Genomic DNA, 8,263 nt, shown 5'->3' on the forward strand with positions numbered 1-8,263 from the left:
ACCGGCTAGCTCTGCCAGCCCCGGAGGGCCGAGGGGACCCCCAGCCGGCCCTCCCCTGTGACACGGAACCTTCCCACACCTCCTGGGACTCTCGAGGGAGGTGTGTTGCTCCACGCTCGGCGTGGGGTCCGTCTCTCTGTAAACGAGTGTTCTTTTATTCATGCGAGATGGTAGACAGCCCTGCTTTCCTTTTTTAGGAGAAATAAAAGAAAAAAGTTCACTCGATCTGGGACTGCCACTTCATAACAACGAAAGGAAGGATGCGGCCCACTCTGTGTGCAACGGGACTTTGTCTAGGCAGACGCTACGACGCACAGCGGCAGGGCCACTGACAGTTTGAGGTCCCTTTCGGGAAGACGGCGTCCCCTGGTAATAAGGCAGGCGAGGCCCCGGGCAGCACGCAGAGTGGGACACGCTCCCTTCGTCCATGTCGTGTGTCTTTCTTATCTGATGTGACCTTCATCCTCTGCCGGGAGCTCTGTGTTGCTGTCCACTTTCGACATGGAAACCCACACCAGATGCCCTTTTATAAATCTTTGAGTTCATACTCGTCCTTCGCTATCTACTTTCCAGTGATTGCGAGGCTTTCTTCCCACGCACGCCCGCTTTCCAAAGACAGCATCGGCATCTTAGAAACAACTAAGACTGTGCAACCATTTTGCTACGGAAAGAAACGTGGCTGTCGGAACGGCAGACGCCCTGCTCCAGAAGCCGAAGAGCTATGGACCGGGACTGTAGGGGGGCCTGGGACTGCCACCTAGACTGGCACATCCGTCCATCCGTCCATCCGTCCGTGTGGTCAGCAGCACTAGGCGGGCACCCAGTGAACAGAATCCGAATGGCCTCCTTGATGGTCAGGCGCTTCAAGGCTCTTTGGAGGGACTTTGAAAGTCAGTTTCATTATTTGATTTGTGACTTCAGCTCCGTCAACAGGCAGGGGGTCCTCAGTGAGAGATGCGTGTCATTTGTTAAGTTAGTGACATCATCACAGGGCTGCCGGTTTGGGAGCATCCCCAAAGGGGAAGTCATGTAGGGTTCTAGGGAAAATAAGCGACCCCCGAGAATTCCCACAGCAGTGACCACAGAGAGGCGATGCCGCTGCACGTGTGGAACATGCACCCCTTTGCACGCATTGGACACTGACCCCCTTCCATGCGAAATTCAGATGGGTGAGCTACTGAATCACCTGGCAGCCAGGTATCTAAGCTCACACAGTGCTTGTTGGGCAAAGCTCAGCTGCGCCAGCTACAGTAGGTCCTGTTCCAGACTGTTGGTGCCTGCCAGGTTTGTGGCCCCTCTGCGGGCAGGAAGATGTCATCTGAGAGCATAGCCAGTGACTCAGCCTGCCAAGGCGATGAGTTTGAGTCTCAGAACATTCTTGCGTATGTTATAGCGGAGAAAGCTTGGCAAGACCGTTTTTAAATTTTAAACTCTGCTAGGAGAACTTGTGAGAAATCAGATCTCTCGTGTAGGTGAGCTCCTGCTCCTGGATGTGCTCAAGAAGTGACTGACCTCACGGTGAACGTGAGCTAGGAAGGGTTACTCGGTGGTGAACGTGAATTTTGTGTTTCTTTGGCGGGCTCACAGGCTGTCCTTCCTGAAGGCCTGAGTCTGTGAGCACGTCAGGTGGTGCTCCCGCAGATGAGGGGCTCACTCCCACACCCTGCCCTGCCTCCTCCAGGTGGCATGCCATTGACAGACACCGACTCGGATCACTTTACAGTTTGTGAAGAGGACTTAAAACAAGAACTCCTATTGAGAATTTTATTTTAATTAACCTAAAAGGTCCCATGCTAATATACTACTTCTGTGAATCACTCCGAGTTTAGGTTCATTTCCATGTAATAATTCAGGTACAATGCTAAAAACTGCAGAATGATAGCAGATATTTATTCAGTGTTTATTATGCACAAAACACTAAGGTGAGTATTTTATATTATTTAATACTCAGGAAACTGTGAAATAGATATTACACCTTTTTATCACTCTGTTACAGATGAGGAAACTGAGGCTCAGAGGGGTATCTGAGGTCTTATAGAGCTGGACACACTGACTGCAATGCCATTGTCTTTTTCTGCAAATCAACACATTTAGCTGTTAATCCTGTATTGCCTTTCCTTTATATATGCTTATATATGTGTACCTACATAAAACTTATACATATACATAAGCTGCATATACTTAAACATATATAAAATATAAAATATACTTAATATTCATATAAATTTATGTATACATTAGTAGAAATATTATATCTAAGTATAATATATAGTTATATGTTATACATACATAATAATTATTATATATTCCTTATATACATAAGAATTATAAATAAATTTAAGATATCAGACCCATTTCATTCTTAATAGTTTAGACTATGTATTCTCAACCTTGACCCTATTGACTTTTCAGCCCAGATAATTCTCTGGCAGTGGGGGTGGGGGGCGGGCTGTCCTGTGCATCGGAGCAGATGCAGCAGCAACCCTGCCCCCACCCACTGGATGCCAGCTGCACTGCCACCTCCAGCTGTGACAAACAAAATGTCTCCAGACATTGCCCACTGTCCCCTGGTGGGGGTGGCCAGAGGAAGGGCCCGAATCATCTCCATTCAAGAACCGCTAGCTTGGATGTTTGGGGACAATCTCATTCTGGAGGTCCCAGCTCTTTGTCTGAAGCATGAACTACGTTGGTGGTGAGGACTCCAACAGTTGCTCACTGGCCAGGAGGACAGCGTCCATCTCCCGTCCTCACTCTCTGCCCCACTCGGCCTGGGCAGCCAGCTCAGGTCTCAGCGAGGTTCCTTTCTTCTTCTTGCCCGAGACCGTGCAGGAGACTGTCCAGCTGTCCGTCAGGCTCCATCCAGCGCTCACCCCTGGGACGGGTCTCTGCCCGTCAAAGGTCGGGTCTTACACAGGGGCTGATAATCCTGCATGACCTTTGCTCTGCCTCTTCAAACATCTTTCTGATTACATTTCTTTGGGAAAAAAAAAAGTCAGAGCTTTATTGCTGGCTTGCGAGTCATCCCTGGAATGTCTCAGCAGCCTCCTTCTTTGAAATATCTGGAAGAAAATTCTCCCGAGAAATTGACTTTAAAACAATAATGGTTTTCTTAGGTCCTCAAAATGGTTTTAATTATACAGACTGCCTGGTGACGACACCTACTGGGTAGATGACATAAGGGTAGGATAAAAGTATGCGCTGGCACATTTAAACGTGGTTCTTGCCACCGTGTCTGCGGGTGGATGTCGCCATTCAGACCGCTGACCGCGCGCGGCCACCCAGAATGGGACTGACCGCCAACACTCGCCCCCCAGGGACAATAGAGCGCCTGCCACCCTTTCTGAGGCCCTGGGGCTTGACAGAATCTGTCCAGGTCCCCAGGCACCTGTTCCCCTTTTGCTGCAATTCCTCCTTTGTCTCCGGCCCTGGTTCCTCCATGACACAGACTCATGACACAGGGTCGCTCTCCCGTGGCCTGCTTTGCAGTCTCTGGTTTTCTGGGCTGATTTCTGTCTCCTTCCAACTGAAAGTATGTCTGAGACCACTTTGCTATATTCTTGAGGGACCTGGCAGACTCAAACTTCTGGCACCGTAAATATAGCCCAAGAGCTCTGGTTTTTCTGTTTTGTTTCGTTAGAATGAGGCTCTATTCATATTAAGGGCAAAAACGATGAGATCGAATTAAAGAGGATACACTTAGACAAGTTTTAAAAGATTTACATGTTTCTAAGATTTCTAAAATCGTTTAAAATGAGGGTTAGTCTGAACTAAGATACTCTGTTATTTTTAGGTTAAGTGAGGAAAAAGTTGCACTGTTAGATTTATAGTCTCTTACAATAGAAAATACTGCTGTTTATGGAAAAGACTATGAGTAAATTTATGGGAAAAATATATTCTAAAATAATTCCTAATATTCTGCATCATATTTATTACTGATTAATAAAAGTCAAGGATTAATGCCACTGGACTATACCACAAAGGAAAACTTCAAAGAGAACCGTGCTGAGGCGTCTTCCTCTACAGTGACAGCTGATTACTGTAGAATCTTTTCAAGCTATACCGCTCAAAACTATTTTCAATATTATACGACTCACAGTCCATGTTTTCCTTAGTTACCCACGTGATGGTTACACAGGAACATATGATATTTGTAGCCCTGGGACAGACCTAATAAAGCACTTGGCACCTAGCTTAGATTTCGTGTTTGACTCTGAGGGTTTCCTTACAAAATCAAACACTATGATATCGTATGCTTTGCTCCAATACGATTCGATAATGCAGGTTTAGTTTGTTTCCCTGTTTGTCTCTGTGTGAACGAAAATAAACCGAAATGCTTGGAATGACATAGGAATCCATGAATTTCCCCTCCGTAGCCGTTGCAACTGATCTCAGCTATGGAAACAGGCCACGCCAGCCTGCGCCCCACAACCCTTGGACCCAGCCCCCTCCTTCCAGGGCACTGGTTCCAGCCGAGCCTCTGACTCACTCCTGAGCCGTGGGCGGGAGGTCCCTGTGTGTGTGAGAGAGGGAAGGAGGAATGTATTTTGTCAGAAACCATTTCCTATGTTCAAATGTGACTTCTATATTTATCTGCAGCCTCAATTCAGTTGGAAGCAGGAGAATAATAGGTGCATAGAAAACATTCTCTCTCATGTTCAGGAATAAAGACAGCCTAGCTGTGTCAATGAAAGCATCAGTGTCTTCTCTCTCTCTCCCCGTCTCTCCCCACTCCCTCCCCCTTTCAATATCTTGCCAAAAGCACTAAACATTGACAGTATGTTTAAGCTAAATACTCCATTCCAGTGAGCTGAGGATCATAAATGTATTAGGAATGTGACTGAAGCAATCCACTTGAAACTTGAAAATACCCCATTTTAATTCCTCCATCCCAAGATAGATAGGTACATGATATTTAGATGCACAGATGGAGAGCTAGATAGACCGATGGATGATAGATGGGTGATGGACAGACAGATGGATAGACAGATGGATAGAGAAGCGCAATAATGTAAGTAGCACATAGCCAGAAGGAAGCCAAATAGAAAAGTAAAAAAAAAAAAAAAAAAATCAGCTCGAATTCCTCTATTTGCAATACCCTTCCCAGTATTTAAGAAATCACAGGAAGTTCTCGGCATACATATGTTCATCAAATATTCCTTAAACATTCAAGTCCAGACACACACAGACATTTTAGCTCCTGTTAACTAAATATCAGCTATCAGAAGTCCTGGGGCAGGCCGTTCTCCGTCCTTGGCCACGTAAGCTGTGATTTGCGTCGGGATGAAAGAAAGGGCAGCTCTGGGGTTTTCTCCAGCGTGAATTCAACCCGTGTGAGTGCCCAGCACCCAGAGAAATCCGGATGAGAACAACTGCCTGTGGTGGAGCTGGTCCCCTCCTCTGGGGGCCCTGACCCTACCTAGGTGCTGCCAGCTGGGCTGAGGGTCAGCCGTGAGCCCTAAGTGGGCCATTTGCTCTCATTTTCTCTCTCTGATTGCTCTCATCTTATTTCTATGCTTAAAATATCTTTACAAATTCAATTAGTGGAAAATCGACGGTCATATCCATCTTTTAAAAATTGGATCTGGAGTGGTTTTGATCCGATCATGCGCTTCCTGATGGCCGAGGCTTTACTCGAGGCCGACAGCACTGTCCTCAAGTGCTGCCGATGGTGTCGGAAAGCTCGACAACAGCTATTTTTAGACTCGGGCAAGCTCCAGGGCAACAGACGGTAAATTATTAGCTGTGGCTTTAAAAATAGCCATCCCAATAGACACTTTGGGAACGTGTGTTTCTCCGTAGCATATGGACTTGAGTGTGTGTCCCACTTTTATGGTTCAGGCCCCAGAAATAGAAAGAAACCAGCCACGAGGGCTCCCCACAGCCGACGTCACTGGGCTGAGTTAAAGCTATAAACCGCTCCCTGGGTTACGTCGGTGCTCCCTGGTCTAGGGACAGCCGCATGCCTCTCACAGGCTCTTCATTCAGCCCCGAACACACGGCAGAGGGTAGCCGCCCCATCAGAAAGTACCTACTCTACTTAACCTTTTGGCTTCACATTTTCCTCCCCATAAAGTCAATGTCTCATGAGGACAGAACCTCAGATCTCGGCATCAGCCTGAGGGTTCGCGATCTACAGAAGCCTGATCAGTCGTGAAACATCTACTGGCAATTGTTCCTTGCTGTTTCGTAAAATCAGCGGATGTCAAAAGAGTGTCATTCCGGACTCCTCACTGCCCAGAGAGGGAACTGAGGCCTGGAAAAGCGAAGCGACTTTTAGCAAAGTTGCGGCCCAGCCGTGATGACATCTGAAGTGTCCTGACTCCCCGGTGAACGCTACTTAGACACCATAGCATTCCACCTGGCGGTGGCTGGAGTTTTTTCCGTGGAGTTCTGCCCAGCACAGACATGTTTAGATATCACGGCAGCACTTCCCTGGACGCTTCTGGGATGGAAATGAGATGAGATAGGGAGGAAGGGGTGAAAATTCAAATTCTCATTTGATGGCGCAAATTCTGGTGTGGGAAGGAATTACTACGCGTGGCGTTCATTCATCAGGGCCCACCACTCAGCTTTCCAGAAGAGACTCGGCTTCCTGCCGGTCTAAGGAGCATTTCGAAAAAGGAAGGGGGAGTCTACGGCCATGCCACCCTGAACATGCCCGATCTCATCTGATCTCGGAAGCTAAGCAGAGTCAGGCCTGGTTAGTACTTGGATGGGAGACCACCTACGAAGACCAGGTGCTGTAGGCGTAAAAAAATAAAATAAGGGATTGTAAGCTGACAAGGTCCTTGCAAACTGTGAGGGCAGCCAAGGGTTGCCTAAAAAAAAAAAAAAAAAAGAAAAGAAAAGAAAAAGAAAAAAAAAGAAAGGGGGAAAAGGAATAAAAAAGAATAATAAGAAGACGTTTTCATTCTGGTGCCCTTTTTTTTTGGAGGGGGGCGGGGGTTTGAGGAAACTCTTTTATTACAGATTTTAAAAGGAAGGCGTATCAGAAGTGACAGATGCAAACATCCACCACCACTGTTTGTTCAGCTTTGGGGAAGTTAGAGGTCAACTTCCAGTTGTCGACAGGGAAAAAGCTAGTGAGAAAAATACCTTTATCATTAAATATTATCTTGCAAAAATATTGACTAGAGCGTAAGGGTAGAACATTGTGCTAATAATGAGACACACAAATTTTGAAACTGTAACCAAGTCCCACAAAACAATACCCAGGAAAAGGCTTTGTTCCCACCACTCCCTGCTGTGCGTGTCCCTTCTATTTCAGGGCTGGCCAGCTGGCTCTGGCTCTCATCAGGAACTCCTGTTTTCGTGGGTTACCAGGGTTCTCGGTCAAATAGAATACTTTTTATTAATTCCTCTGATTAAATGTAAAAGATCTTTGAGTTTGTATGAGAAAGTAAGTGTCACTCCTGAAAACCAGCCTTGATGAAAACCACATTCCTAGCCGGTGAATACTTAATCTCCTCCCATCTCTGCTCAGTCATCCTTCCTCTTTGGTTTTTCCTAGTGAAACAGCAGTGTCAGCAGGCAAAGATAGTGGACGGGGTACCATTGTAACGCTCCACTCCCCGAGAGCCTGGGTGTCACTCAAGACCCATTCCAGTGGGGATGTCACTTGAAGGAGTTCAGAACAGGCCTCCCCAAGATGTGCCACTTCGGAATGTGAATTATTTTGAGCCGCAGGCAATAGGAGACCCTGCGGGCGGCTCACGAGAAATTTTCACCTCTCTCTTAAAGAATTTAAATTAGGAGCCCTGCCCATAATACAGTTATCGCTGTAGTAACCTCCCCGTGACCGGTCTGCAGGGCAGGGCGAACTTCTAATCACGGGGCCTCTGCTCTCCCTATGGTCCCGCATGACCTGCCTCCCCCTGAAGGAAGGCGTCTTACTCCTCAGCTCAGGATGTCACATGTCCCCTGTTCTCCCTTCTGTCCCTGAACCTTTCATGTGTGGGGGGGTTCCATGTGTACACATGTAATTAAATTTAGTCATTTTCTCTGTTATTTGTCTCGCATAGATTCAACTATTAGATCAGCCAGAAGAAAATTGAAACGTTGAGGAACGTTTCTTCCTCCCCCACACAGTGAAAAGCGAGTGGAATCTGAGGTGGGGTGGGGGGAAGTCAAGTAACCCCTTTGTCCCCTGGGAGTTCTAGAGCCCGCTTTTGCACTCTGGGGTGCCTGTCCTTAGGCCTTCGCCTCCAGATTGCTGCTGGGGCCTCCTGGGGGGTCCTGGCCAACACTCCCCAAGCCCGTTCAC

At 47.2% G+C, this 8,263-nt stretch overlaps 1 non-coding gene across 1 annotated transcript; it reads left to right on the forward strand.

Annotated features, from left to right (window-relative positions):
- The first annotated feature begins 6,630 nt into the window (after positions 1-6,630).
- Positions 6,631-6,749, forward strand: LOC111746106. The gene has a single exon (XR_002782933.1). It is a non-coding gene; the product is annotated as a 5S ribosomal RNA (ribosomal RNA).
- The last annotated feature ends 1,514 nt before the right edge of the window (positions 6,750-8,263 follow it).

This window comes from Pteropus vampyrus, unplaced genomic scaffold (assembly GCF_000151845.1).
Source record: "Pteropus vampyrus isolate Shadow unplaced genomic scaffold, Pvam_2.0 Scaffold175, whole genome shotgun sequence".
NCBI classification, from domain to species: domain Eukaryota; kingdom Metazoa; phylum Chordata; class Mammalia; order Chiroptera; family Pteropodidae; genus Pteropus; species Pteropus vampyrus.